This window comes from Coptis chinensis, chromosome 7 (assembly GCF_015680905.1).
Source record: "Coptis chinensis isolate HL-2020 chromosome 7, ASM1568090v1, whole genome shotgun sequence".
NCBI lineage: Eukaryota > Viridiplantae > Streptophyta > Magnoliopsida > Ranunculales > Ranunculaceae > Coptis > Coptis chinensis.
The window spans coordinates 70,821,504-70,836,955 of NC_141462.1; the positions used below are offsets into that span (position 1 = coordinate 70,821,504).

Sequence of the window (15,452 nt, forward strand, 5' to 3'; positions counted from 1 at the left end):
GGAATGCTCTCCATTTTGATTTAAAAGTCGGATTGGTAGAAGTCATTGTTAAATTAGATAAAAAAATGTTATTTTTTGTTGTAGTAAAATGTAAAGAGTTGTTCAAGTTAGACGACAGGTGATTAAGAAAAATGATATGTCACTTTGTTAGTATTTAATAAAGTTGTCGACTGCATGTAATTGGCTTTTGTAAAGTTTGCTTAAATTGATAATGATTGATAAGTACGGGTGACCGTGATACTATTAATAGTATGCGAAAATATACTTGTGTTGAAATTTTTTATGCTCGAGGAAAATCTAGTGGACAGAAAATGTGGGTTTCTTATGGTCTAGTTTCTTGTTAAACAAGAATCAAAGATCTACATATGTCATCTAATATTGTATTTGGTTCGTGAAATAGGAAATTTCCATAATTGTTGACTGTTGATTTTAGGTTTGTATGCAACACAAACAATCTCAGTTTTGTGGAACAAACTTGAATGATTTAAAGAGAGGATTACTCTTCAGCTCCCTTTTTACTAAGAGTTCCAACTTCTCCTAAGAAATTTGTCTGAAGCTATTTAGTGTAAGCTATAAAATAAACTTTTAACAGAATGTCTAATTTTAGGATTTTTGTTTCATTCATTCATTGTAAGTTTGTAACAGGAGATTGTTAGCAGGGCTATTATTGTATTTTCCTATATTACCTCTGTAATTATTTTATTACCCTTTTCTAGGGGTTTCTATTATGATTCAATAAATATAAGTGATGAGCTCTCTCATTCATTTAACTTTTTCCTAAATTACTTTCTCCATGGTATCAGAGCCATTAAAGCAAATTATAATTCTTCCATACTCTCGTTGATTGAACTCAGTGGTGAGTTCGCTGGGAGGTTACCGGAGGGTAGCGTGCTTCTTGTTGGGGCGGGGTAGTAATCTGATTTTTTTTTTCTGAGGTTGCAATTTCATTTTTTGAACTGATTCATGTCGTCGCTTTATGTTTTCTCTCTTATTTGACTAACGACGTACATCTCTATTTCTCCGGTAACGTTGTTCTGATCGCAACCTAAGCTTCCATGTTTTTTTAGTCTTTCCTTTTTATAACCAATCGCGAGATGCGATAGATGTTGATCTAAATCTCAGATCTTTTATTATTTTTGAGGTAATTATTTAATCTAGATGACTAATGGTGATGAGTCTATTATCTCGACTATTACTTCAGTTAGAACGGGTGAAGATGTCCAGTCCTTCTACCCTATTCATGATAATCCAAATCTGAAAATTACCTCACAGCTATTAGATGGCTTGAACTATGTTCGATGGGCACAACTTGTAAAACTGTTTATTGGAGGCCGTGGAAAGATAGGATTTCTTCTGGGCACAGAAAAGGTACCTGCAGAAACTGATCTGAAGTATGCTAAGTGGTTCTCAGATGATTCTATAGTGAGGACTTGGTTGATTAATTCTATGCAACCAAAGATTTCTGTTGGCTATTTGTTTACAAATACTGCATATCTTATTTGGGAATCTCTTCGTACATTATATTATCAGAGACAAAATAATGCAAGGAGTTTCCAACTTTCCAATGAGATTGGAAATTTCAAACAGGGTACTCAATCTCTTGGGGCGTACTATGCGAGACTTCAATCTGGTTGGGAAGAACTATCTCATTATGATAGTTTTATTGAATGTCCAACTAATGCAGTAGAGATTTATGCAAAGATTGTAGAGAAGAATCGAGTATTTCAGTTTCTTGTTAGGCTCAATCCTGAGTTTGAGTATGTTGTTGTTCATCTGCTTGACAAGCATCCGTTCCCAACACGCGAGAAAGCACATGTCTATTGTCTCTCTAATCAAAGTCGTTGAGCGCCTGTGTCTCATACTCCTAGTCTTATGTCTGAGACTTCTACTATGGAAGTCCGTTATGCTTATCCTCCACCACCGTCAGTTCCTCCACAAACTTTCCAGGCACCATTACCCGGTTTTTTTCCATTGCCAGCGGCCATTTGGTAGTTCTCGTCCTCCAAAGAAGAAGTGTGATCATTGTGGTAGATTTGGGCATGTAAAGGCAACATGTTATCAATTACATAGTTGTTCTCTTGGTTTTCAACCACCACGCTCAACATCTCAGTCCTCAGCACACCTATCTGCCTACTCTAGTACATCAGATTCATCTGCTTCTAGTTCTCTTTCTCCAGATGAGATCAGTAGGTTCCGTTAGTTTCTCTCTATGTCTTCTCAACTGGGACCTTCTCATGCAGGTAATTTTGCATATACCAATGTGCTTCTGCATCCCGCACTTCGCCTTGGATTGTTGATTCGGGTGCCACTGATAATATAACTGGTATGTCTTCTTTTTTTTGGAATTATGCATCTAGTTCTTGGAAACGGACAGTTTGTCTTGCCAATGGGGCTGAAATGCCTATTGTAGGGCAGGGTTGTATCCCAGTTACTGATTCCCTTTTGTTAACTGATGTTCTTCATGTCCCTAAGTTGACCACCAATCTTATTTATGTTAGTAAACTTACCAGAGATGTCAACTGTAGTGTAACCTTTTATCCATCTTACTGTGTTTTTCAGGATCTGGTTATAGGAACCGTTATTTCAAAATGAATATTTCTACAAACCGTGAAAACCACGCGCATCGAAATTAATGGTTCTAACGATTTTGGATAGACAAACATACCTGTAGAATCGACTTCTTGATATCTCTGAGAATCCAATAGCTATGAATCCGAATCAACCTCTTGATCTTCTGTTGTATTCCTATGCACAGAGTGGACGTTGTGTGGGCAACGATCTACCAACCTCTCCTTTCTCACTTGGCCTCTCTCACTGACAAAATTGGATCCGATTTCTGGATCTATTTTTCTTGAGCAAAACCTTGATTTTTTCTTGTAGAGAAAAACGGCCAGAGAAGGAGGTTTCCTTTATATAGGCTGCAACAGGGACCATGAGGAGAAATTAGGGTTGGGCCTCCTGACGGGCTTGGGCTTCCCATGTTTGCCCAAAACACACAGCCCAAGTCTGTTAACAAATGGCTTATTCCACTAAAGGCTATTGTTGCACTACCGCCCTAATCCCAAATTATGTGTCAGCATTTATGGGCTCCATATTATATGCTCGTTGATCTCCCCGTGTTTAAGATGTCGAATGCCCGTTGATTAAGTCAAGTTACTGACAACTACATCAATCAACTTCTTATGTCCTTGGGTAGTACCACTCAACCTCATTGTCATGTCAGAATAAATCCACCTACAGGGTTTACATGGCAATCCTTATGAGCTCCTCAAGGGGACATCATCAACCCGACTTCCTGCGGGTCACGTCTTCCTTCTATAATCAACAACACACCTTACATACAATGTCATTATCCAATCCATCGAGTTTGTTGATTCACAAATGAATCTCACTCATTGATGATTTAAAGCAATGTACAATGCACGTAAATGCCCATTATTATATCCGGATTAGGATGATAAGCATCCATAATAACAGAGGTGTTTGTTCTCTTATATAGTCAGTATAAAGAGAAACAACCTCACTTGGTCCTGTTCAATACACACAAAGTGTACTAGTGTAATCCTATAGTCAAGATAGACTAATACCAGATTATACTACAACCATACCAATGGTTTGTCCAAATCCATTTAGGTTGTGAACGTTTACTTATACTTTATAAGGTACTGATGATATGATCTTCTGTGTGTCCACATTATATCATCTACAATATAAAATATTAGACACATGCATATAACTAATAACATATATAATATGCATAACATTTGCCCATATGATTCTCATTAACATTTGCCCATATGATTCTCATTCAAAATATAAAGAATTAGAGTTATTACAAAAGTAATGCTTTTAGTATATAACCCTATCACTGGTGTCACGGAAGGTGATTGGCAGTGGACATGAAGAGGGTTGCTTATATGTACTGGATAGACCTATTTCTTCAATCTCTCCCCATGCCTTCCAGTTAGAGTCTTCGTCCATAGTGAAAATGTAAAGCAGGTGTTACGTTGGCATCACCGCTTAGGTCATATTTCTTTCGAGTATCTACGTTATTTATTTCCATCTTTCTTTTCCTAAGTGTCCATGTCAAGTCTATTTGTGAGACATGTGAACTGGCTAAACATCATTGTAGCCCTTATCCATTAAGTAGTAATAAAACTTCATCTTTGTTTGATATTGTGCACTCCGATGTTTGGGGTCCTGCACCAGTCACTTCTGTTTTAGGATTTTGTTATTTTGTGTTATTCATTAATGATTTATAGGTGTACTTGGGTTTATTTAATGAAATCCAAGGATGAAGTCTCCTCCATTTTCCAGACTTTTATTGCAATGGTTCGTACACAGTTTGGTATAGCACACAGTTAAAGTTTTTCGTTTCGATCAGAGTGGGGAATTTCTATCTCATGGTCTTCGACAGTTCTGTGAGGTAAATGGTATTTTGCATCAAACCTCTAACACTCAGACTCCACAGCAAAATGGCAAGTCAGAAAGAAGAAACCGTCATATTTTTGAACTTGCTCGTGCTATGTCTATTGGCATGAATGTTCCTTCACATTTCTGGTCTGATGATGTCTTTACGGCGGTGTCTTTAACCGATCTCCATCTCGAGCTCTTGGCTTTCGCACCTGATCAACTCCCAAATGGGCATTTTATTACCTTATATTATTGCATTACATCCCTTCTTACGCTTAATGAAAAGACAACTCATAGTTTTTATTTCCATTTGCAGGTTTCAGAGAATTTCAGACCACTTATCATAAAAGCTGTGTCTTAGCACCAAAAGGAGCCTTAATCACGCTTATTATGAAGACCAAACGCTGCTATGAAAAAGTGCTAAAAAAGTCAAAGTAAAAAAACCCCTCAACTTAGAAGACCGGAGATGGAGGTTCTTATCTCAAAATATGGCATTCTCCAAAACCTATTTTGATTAAGAAGAAATCAAAAAGCGAAAGCAAAAGCAAAAAGTGAAGTGTGAGGTGTCTCAAATATAATGGAGAAGGGCAAATCAGTAAAAGGCAAAAAGTAGGGATATATAAGCCATTGCATTTAGGTTCCAAACCAATTGGTTTGTAGGAGTAGAATGTACCTTGACTTAATCTAGTGTCATGTAGGATTTAATTTCTAGTCTTTTACATTTTCAAGTCTTTTACTTTATTGTTCTTCATTTATTTTCATTTCAATCTTGTTATTTTGCTTTATTTCAATCAATCGATCTATCTTCTTTTGTTGTTCTGGTTAAATCTTTCATTTCAATGCTTTCTTTCAATGTTTTGAGTCATTTCAATCTTCAACAACTTAAACTTTCAATGTTTTTTTCATTCATAAACTACGAAACTAAACTAGTTCTAAACTAAGAGTCTACCTTCTTCCTCCAAACTCTAAACAATCTAGGATGAACCACATCAAAAACAAATTTTGAGATGCTCTAATCTAGTTTACTTCAAATGGTGCCGCTACCAGGGATTGAAGAAGCAAGAGTGATTGGTTAAGCATCTAAGGAGGAAGCACCATTCTCACCTTTCCATTTCTTTTCTTTTTTTAAATTTTCGTTGTTTTATTTCGTTGTTTTTCATTACTGACTTACTTTTTTGCAATCAGGGTTCGGGATCAACAAGCTGGAGAGGATCTGAAGCTGTGAACGAAAGCCGACAAAATTTCACTGGAATCGGATGGGCGACCGCGCACTAGCCTGTTGGCGACCGCTCAGGCACCTCCACACACGCGTGTCCAGTCTTTTGCCAGTTCAGTTGTTTTTTGATGTATAATTGAACTCCAGGCTCAGATTTTGTAATAAAGGAGGATAAATAAGTGGAACTTGATTGTACTAGTTAAAGATAAAAAGAAAAACGAAAAAATTATGAAAAATGGTTTTTGATTGATTTTTGGTGGATGAACATGAATTGAACTTGGTTGAAGTTATAAATTTACCAAGGGATTATTAGAGTTTTCATTGCCTTGGGAAGTTCAAACGCGCGAGGCAAGTCGTGAATCATCGCTCTCACACTTTGAATTAACTTGGTAATCAACACTCTAAGTCTATTTAACTATAGTTAATCTAGATAATCAATCTAAATTAGTTAATCTATTATATTAGTATAATAGTAGTTTAATTTTAAGTTTTTGGCCCTTGAACGCAAAGTTGTTTAATTATAAAAAACCCAACTTGTGGGCTTTTTAAGTAGACCTTTATTGTAACTTAAAACAGGATAAAGCTCGAAAGGCTGGGCCTGATTCTCAAATCACTCGCCAACCAACATCACTTTCTACTCAAGTAGTGTGTAAGCACGGCTTGAGAGGTAAATTCTAAACCTCCTCGAACCCCAAGTAAGAGGATACCTTGTATGTTCAAGCATGCTTACGTGATTGTTTGAAATTTAATTTCCGCACTGCAATTTACATTCACGCATAAGGCTGAACCCAAGCCACATAACAACCATTGGGAAGTCATTCCCCAATGTAGGTAAATTGGACGTTGCTTGATTCTTGAAGCCCTAGACAAAAAATAAAATAAAATAAAATCAATCAACTAGAGCCCAAAGTAGTCACACTCCTTCAGAAAAAGACAAAAATATAGCCAAGAGGATTTAGAGTAATCAGTTACCAGATTTTGGTAGACTAACTACCTTCCTCTCTCCCCTCCCCCAGATTCATCGTGAGTGAGATTCTTGGTAGCACACCACTTGGTGAAGTGACTGCTTACTCTTCTGAGACGTGTAGTAGAGCCATCTTAGTCTCGCGTCCAATTGTTCCCTTGAACAGGGCATAGTAAATTATAGACCAAAGCAAAGTTTTCAAAACTCCAAACTTGCAAAAATGAATTTCGATTGCTTGAGCATAATTTGCATCGTTTGCGTATGTTAGGATAGTTTTGGGGTCTTGCTAAAAGTGCATGATATTGCGTTCAGGCACTACTGGTATTAACAAGAATAAAACTTACTCACGTAGGAAAGCACGTTGTCACCGACAATCTTTTGTTTCTAGTCCTCCATCTACTAAGATGGCCAATGAAGTAGTGCAAGCTGAAGAGCCTCTCTCCAACTTCTACACACCGTTGTAAGATGGGCATCCATATTGTATACGACTCACACCGCTCACGAGCGATTTTCCCATTCCACCGAACGTGTTCAATCTTCTACCCATCTTCCACGGGTTAGAACACGAGTTACCGTACGAGCATTTACACCGAATACATGAAGTATGTAATACTTTCCACCATCCGGGCGTCACCGATGATCAGGTGAAGCTACGAGTGTTTCCTTTCACTCTAGCTGGTAAGAGTTGATAACTAAGTTTTAATAATGTAAAAATAGTAGTTAAAACAGTACTAAAACATGCTATTCAATTTATATAATAATACTCTCTAAACATCATAGAATAAAGAGGAGTAATCGTGTTCTCCACTCTTGCTTGTACGTACTTGTAACGAATCTAGACTAGCAAACTATTGAATTAATGAGAGATTAATAATATGCTAAATACAGTAAATATAAGGTGTGAAAATAGTATATTAAATGATGAGAAAAGGTATAGAGAAGATTTAATCTACCATGCAATTCGATTGACCATTGGGTTGATTATCGAATTGCCTATTGATCCCTACACTACTACAGAATGCCACTTATACCACTGTTTTTAAGTGTGGTATAAATATATTTATCACTGTTATACAACCGTGACAATAGGTGGTGTGGTATATAATAATAACAAAACTGTGGTATATATGTTTAACGGATACCACGGTTTTTCAAAGAACCGTGGTTTGTATGCCCATTATATACCACGATTGTCAACAGAACCGTGGCATATAAGCTATTGAAACCGTGGTTTATATTAGTGTATATGTTATAATACCGTGGTATATAGTTATACTAAACACTACGGTTTATGCCAAACCGTGGTATATATATATATATTTTAATAATAATGCTAGTAACAGTCTTCCACTTAAAAACCGAACCTGCATAACAAAATTTATACAGCCTGCCTACATACAACATTTTCATCTTCCCAACAAATTCCAAAATGTACAATAAACTATCAAACATTGCAAAAAAAGATAATAATAATAAAAAAAAACTTCCATTAATTTTTTGAGTGCACTAAGAAAACAAACTTCAAATTCCTTTTCATAAATTAAAAAGGTAAGACTCATAAATTAAATTTGGAGGGTCCGAACATAGCTAAAACTCATCTTAATTCGGCCCGAATTGAAACACCCTATTTTCCTGGATGAACTACATAATATCGAGTCGAACACCGTCAAGTTCATCTTGCGTGTATGTCTCCTTCAGTTCTAAATTTGTTATCTGGATGAGTCAAAGCACAACACTAACAGATTGATTGACCGCATCTTTCTCAGTCTTACACCTGCAGAGTGGAATGCATTAAACAATCAGCTACTACCTAATTCTAAATTGTAATTGTAATCTAGAGGGAACTGGGAAGGAACCAAAAAGATTTAGGAATAAATATTTCGAAAAGAACACATACTTAGAAAGTGCAAAACATACAAAACTATGGCTCAGTCAGGCACAATCACGAACATGATGTGATATTGATGGTAAATCCAGAGGTTGATACTGAACCAGAAGTTTAGCTTGACTTTGATTGGAAAAGTAAAGATTTCTTTGGAAAATCTCAATGTATTTTTTTCAGTCAGCAGTATTTTTACGCCGCCATAACTTCATCCGCCATATTCATGGCGAGTTTATCAGGATGGAGAAGTATATATTTTCACCATGTGGCATGAAATTTGTGTACGCTTATTGGAGCATTTTAAGAAAACTTAGAAGCAGGGGGTTTTCCTTTTTTTCAGAAACACAGAGCGGCAAAGGACCATAAGTTTTGTCCTCAGCTTACCAAACGCAGCCTTACATATCATATATAAGTTAGTAGAGATTCGTCTATGAGTTTGAGAGAACAACATATAACATTCAACTTTGCTAGAGGCATACATTTTCCCTTGACAAACAGATAATCATGGAGTCATGGAGAGATGACAGAGTAACTTAGTTGTAGAGACCCAGAGGACAAATAGAGAAGAACGGACACATACCTATTGCACTGCGACCGTGATGCATAGTTGTGGTTGCTGCAGTTTGTGCACACCCAATCTCCATCACGCCATTGCTTTGCTCTAACACATAGAAAAGCTGCATCACAAAATCAAAATTTTGAAATATACATGCCCAGACACAGATTTAGAAATTAAACGTAAAATACCTATCACACTTCTTCTATATGAGTCTACAAACAATAAAATTGTGTAAAACTTTAACAAATTGGGAAGGCTGCATAATGGAAATTGTTTCATGCACTGCAACACTGGAGCCTAGGTAATTCAAATGATTGAACGATTATTTTTGAGCCGGTTTCTGCCGCGTACATGTAATAATCAAGCAAGAGATTTAGCTATCAAGAATGTGGTAAGACTATTGATTATTGACAACATTTAGATCCTCTACAACTAACTTTCTCGGGACTCGCGTGTACTTATTCCTTCACATTTGATTGATTTTCTTCTCCTTAATTATGGTGTTGTTTGTGGAACTGTGGTGCTGATAATTGGTAATCCAAGTTAACATAAAGCCAAAAAGTTTCATTGGCGGAGTTTAGAGCAGTGGGCTAGCGACTCCTTTACAGTACTAAAAGGTGCGAAGTTCTTATACAAGCAAGTGACAAACTAACAACAATTTCAAATAACCTAAGCCCACCTTTCCGACGAAAGAGAACCATCTGAAAATATAGCATTTATCCCTAAAACATAAACCAGTACATATAGTAGCCTTCCAGATGGCTTATTTGGGCGATTGAAGTTCATGATTGCTCCCAGAGAGCCTCACAGACTCACGAGTCATATCCATTCTACTAATAATATCACCACCTTTTACTACAGCCATTGAATTTGAATAAACTTAATGCAATTAGATATAAAAGCAGTAAGATAGATGAGCATAACTTTCTGTGGCTCCCACAAACTTAAAAGTTAAAGTATTGATCGAGTTAAAATCTTTATAATTACTCTTTGGATAGCACGTCCAATAAATTGGTCTCAGAAAATAAAAAGTGAAAAAAGAGATTCCTAGATGTTTGTTTCTTTTACTGTGTTGATTGGTAAAAAATGAGTGAAAAGCCAAAAACAAAGAAATAGAAAACCAGTATTACCCTTTTCCAAGAAGTGTAGGCACTGGTGTGTGAAATGTGGTAACTGCACTTGACCTTGTGAGTTTCAAGGTGTTATGGAGCTTCCATTGGGGTATGGGTAAGGTCCGGATAATACGATCATTGTCGGGGCTTCAATATGCTCATAGCCCTGGTATGAAGGCTGTTGATTTGTCTATACTTCTAGAAATAAAGTATGTAAGAGAAACAGTCTAATTCCACAAGATATATAGTTTAACGTGCATTGGTAAATGATTATCTTGTACACTACATACCAGAAAATGATTGTTTATATCTCGCGTGATTCAACCTCTTGTTTTCCCATTCACCCTAAAATTCCCTCGATGCCAATCGCTTTGTCCCATGACCTTTCCAACGGGGAAAAACAATATAAATAAATTCCATAAGAGAATTGTATATTGGAAGTATAGTGGTTTCGTTCAGGTATCTACACAACAGTTTTGTGATATAAAACTAGAAATATCATTAAAAAAAAACAGAAGAGACAGAAAAAGAATGGGATGTATTGCACTTACTTGGAAACATTCCTATGACAGCTGTGTTCACCATGGAAGAGAAGAAGAAGACATGAACAATGGGTTTCTCCACCTTGTTCTAAAAGAAAAACACCAGATCCGTACACCTCACTTTCAAATTGAACCATAAAACAAGTAACAAGAGCGTAGAAATAAAGGAGTCAAACACAAGTAAAATCTTCCAAAGGAAATCACATATCAAAAGATAGAATACCAGATATGGGTTGAGAGAGAGAGAGAGAGAGAGAGAAGAGTGACCTTGACTAAGAAGGGGCAACCTTTTTTGTTAGATCTTGAATCCTAATCTCTACGCCCTACTTGTGAGCACCACCGAGGCAACCTATTTCGCCGTTAATTACAGCGAGTAACACATTGCTCAGTCCCCCCTCGAAGGATAATTCAAGTGAGGCACAATCCTGAAGGATCTTGAGTTGTAAGCATCGTCATTTTTTTTTCTTTTTCAGATGACTTGTTAGAATATAAGTTCAAGTTTTAATACATATTATTCAGGACTAAAAGCAACGATTATAAGTTTAAGTTTAACCTAATTCCAATCATAGTTGTCAACTCATGAATCGTTTCCTATATTTTGCGAATCGTGAATCTTATCAAGTCGCGAATCACATTCAAGAATTTTTATAAATAAACAACAAATATTACTTATACATATTATTTAATATTTACACAACTTAATCCGAGTCAGAACTTTGGAGGAATTAAAAGTGATTACATAGTAAGTGGCATGGTTAGAACAAAGTAAGGGGGTATGATGACACGGGTCAGTCGTGGAGTATTTAGTTGGTCTTATAGGATGGCCTCATGCCTTTAGTGAAATACTGAAGTTTACTTTAGATGGGCCCTAAGTAGTCAAATACTCAAGTCTTTCTATAAATGGGACTTACATTAGTTAGGCTGACCCGCATTCTCTTTTGAAAAGAAGATCGTACTCAACTCTTATGTGAAACCCTAAAGCTGCCGTCTTGCCCAGAACACACACTGCTATAAGAAGAAAGAGAGATCGAGAAAGAAAAAATAGGAAGTACATATCACAGAAGATGAGAGCGGATCGAAGAAGATTAAGTATCACTTCGCAGATTGGCTATACACGATCTCTCCTTTCTTTCTCTCTTTCTTTCCTTACAGAAAATATCGCCAGATTCAATGGGGGTTTTTGGATCATGGAATCACAAAATAATCCAATTCCATACGAAGTCAGCGATTTAACCAGCGTTTCCTCACAACTCCACCACGCGTTCCGACTTGGCGAACAATTATAATCTTCCGATTAGGACTCGACTCAAATCATACGATTCAAAGCGGGAATCGTATGATTTTGACAATCTTGATTCCAACCAAATTAAAATCTGCTGCAAGTATTTTTAAAGAGAAACAATGTCAATGGTATCCTTTTCCGACCACGGTGTCCTTTTCCTATAACTTGAACATTAAAAAAAAAAAAAAATACACATGCATGAAATTATAAGCTGAAATCACGTTGACCAATCGCAAGTATATAAGTGGATGCTACTTACTTGGAAAGAAATCTATAGCCCAATCACCTAAAGCTTCCATCATCATCGAGGCCAAAGACTCCACATATCAACAGATATTGTCGAGAGAAGAACGTCATATATGACACTATTTCCAAAACTTCCTCAAAAACCCTCTGCGAGAAATATAAAGGCGGGTGAGAGGAGTATGAAACGTGAAAAACTAACTTTTTTCTCAATAGCAAGCAAGCATATGTTGTAATTGATTTAAACTTAACTTAATAGATGTTCCACACAGTGGGAAAACATTGCAAGTAACATGCTAAAATAGCACGCAGTGGTAACATGAAAGGAATATCATCTTTAACAAACTGTTCAAGTCATCCAATTAGCACAGTAATTTTATGAAATGGCGTCACTCTCACAGTTCCATATTCCAAGTTTCTGATCATAAGAAAATGCCTCAATGACTAGCAATTTGTGTCTGCTTTCTTCTTACGAAAAGTTTTGATGTATCTTCCTTGGTCTTCAATTATTACTGGACAGCTCAAGTAAGGCAAGACAACCAAATAATATCCAATGTAGTTCCAAGTTTCTAATGCCAAGCCATTTAGTCTTAAGAACCTCCCATCTCTCAATTGTGTCTGCTTTCTTCTTATGAAAAGTTTTGATGTATCTTCTTAGTCTTCAACTATTACTGAACAACTCACGTTAGCCAAGACAAAGCAATAACATCCAATATAGTTCCAAGTTTCTCTGAGGGCATACCATTTAGTCTTAAGAAATTCCCATCTCTAATCATTATGGCCTTTACGAGAGATGATTTCAACATTGTAAATTCTTTGCAATATATGTATGCACTTTTATCTTTCACATCTCCCCATCAACTACTAAGACTCGTGTACAATCTTTATGCATTTCATTTGTTGATGTAACTTTGGCCAATTCTTAAACGGTTTCATATCTCATGACATCCTCACAACATAAACCATGACCAATGCCTATTGCTCTGTCATCCACGCAATTTTTTCTCCTGTACAATAAATTTCCTAAATACAACTCCTTTCATTTCTTTCAACGATACATACAAAAATTTCATAATCACTTTCCCAAGTTTTCTAACTACTAATCAGTCTTCAACTGTCCCCTGGAAAACTACACTTGGATACAACAATCTTGAATGTGAGCCAAAAGAAACTAAAACAGAAAAAACCAGGAGAAACTAACATTTTAGTTACCAAAACATTATTTGGAAAATGGATTGAAAAACATTATAAAGAAAATAGAAAGGAATACCAAATAGTTGTTGAGTACCTCCTAAGAATGAAACTAGAAATAATAAAATAGTAAATAAAAACAGTCATTCACCCGTTTAAAAAAAATACTCGATTAGGTAATAATTCAAAGTTGGGAGATGTTAGAGCAATCATTTTGATATAAATGGCAAGATCAAACTATATAGTAACCATAGTTTACAAGAAAGAAGAAGATTAGCATACCTTGCCCGTCCATAGTCAACATCCGACGCATAATAGGTAATAAAGTTGGCTCGATTTCAATGAAAAGGCTCGGAAGCTTGCTCACAGATTCAAGAATAGTGCTGATGGCACGCAAACATCCAACTGTAGCTAGAGCGCCGGGATCATCGACATCGTCATCCGCTTCAAAGAAACATTCATGCACTTCCAAAAATGCAGACCCTCTCTGAAGGGTTAAAAAAATAAATAAATAAAATGAAAATCCCAATAAGAAGAAAATAAGAACACATATACAAGCATTTGTGAAGTTGTCCCATTAATATAGCAGATTTTGGCATAATCCAAAGGCATACGGTGCCATCTCTTCCCCGAATTTGTCAACAATAGTCTCTAAGGTGAATACAAGATCCTCGTTCTCAACCTCGTTCATTAGCTTGAAGAATTCTGCAAGGGAAAAAGAAATGATTTCACTATGGATAATTTAGATCAGATACTGTTATAAATACAAACATAAATCTCATAAAGTTCCAACCATCGAGTAAATTGGGAAGGATTGGACGGATTTCACTCAAATCTGCAAGAAGAAATAAAAGTCTTCTGTAAATAGACATCTCCAAGATGGGGTTGTCGATATTCAAGGAATCAAAAATAATTCAAGAAACGAGGACACATGTACCTTTGGAAGCTTCTACAAAAGAGCGCAAGGCAAAAACGGAATCTACACGGACTGGAAGATCTGGATCACGCAGCCCAGCTACAACGCTGTGGAAGGCTTTAAGAAAATTATTTGGATATGAGAAGTTGATATGTGCATACTGGCCGGCAACCCATGCTGCCTAATATTACCAATAAAAAATCTAAATTTTAGGTGTGTGATAGGACAGTGAAAATTACAGAAAGAAAGCTGATGTTAGAATATATATATATATATATATATATATATATATATGGGAGTCACTGGACTCATAAGTACCCAATGCGAGGTAGCCATTTCGAATCAGCAGGGGTTTTGTTGACGACTAGAATTTGAGGTTGCTTACAACGGTTGCAAAAGGATCTGAACGCGTAGTTTCTGTTTGTGCAGCTTCCACACTCCCAATTTGCGGTGGGTTTTCTCACTGTTGCGGGAATCCTAAGAGTCGTAGAACTGTAGAAGTTATGGGGAGAGACCGAGAGAATAGCGGGAATCCAATTTGAATGAGTTTGGTAATGTGTATTTTTTATTTCGCGTATTTGACTATTTGGCATAAAGTCATAAACCACGGTAGAAAGTGGAAAATTTATATACCACTATTTATGTTTAAGGTAGTGGGGATGTGGAGTACTCTCATGCTGAAAAAAAACTAACCATGGTATATGGCCCAACTTATCCCATGGTTTTCATATAACTGTGGCATATACTAGTAAACCAATGACCAAAGAAATTTCCGCCGTGGTATATAAGTATTTCCCACGATTTTTGGAAGAACCGTGGTATAAATGTTTTTATTAACCGTGGTATATGTGTCATTCTGTAGTAGTGCTAGTGAACACCAAGTCCTCTCAGATCAAGGTTTTACTAGCATAAAAGTTTAGCTACACCACAAATCTCATTGATAGTGGCTCTGAACTCTAGTTCAACTCTTATGATCTTTGTAGGGGGGATTTCCCGTCACTGAACAGATGACACTGATAGGGTTATATACTAAAAGTATTACTTTTGTATTAACTCTAATTCTTTATATTTTGAATGAGAATCATATGGGCAAATGTTATGCATATTATATATGTTATTAGTTATATGCATG

The 15,452-nt window shown here is 36.4% G+C and overlaps 2 long non-coding RNA genes across 3 annotated transcripts; both read right to left on the reverse strand.

The window, feature by feature from the left end:
- Positions 1-8,222: 8,222 nt before the first annotated feature.
- LOC147488661 (uncharacterized) lies at positions 8,223-10,211 on the reverse strand. Of its 2 annotated transcripts, none has more exons than XR_015203199.1 (3): positions 10,165-10,211; positions 9,056-9,136; positions 8,223-8,367 (listed from the first exon to the last, which is right to left on the reverse strand). It is a non-coding gene; the product is annotated as an uncharacterized LOC147488661 (long non-coding RNA). The 2 variants fall into 2 exon arrangements; XR_015203200.1 differs by lacking the exon at positions 10,165-10,211 and adding an exon at positions 9,714-9,858.
- A 3,779-nt stretch (positions 10,212-13,990) lies between these two features.
- On the reverse strand, positions 13,991-14,572 carry LOC147488662 (uncharacterized). Its single transcript, XR_015200671.1, has 3 exons — positions 14,342-14,572; positions 14,198-14,239; positions 13,991-14,109 (listed from the first exon to the last, which is right to left on the reverse strand). It is a non-coding gene; the product is annotated as an uncharacterized LOC147488662 (long non-coding RNA).
- Positions 14,573-15,452: the final 880 nt, after the last annotated feature.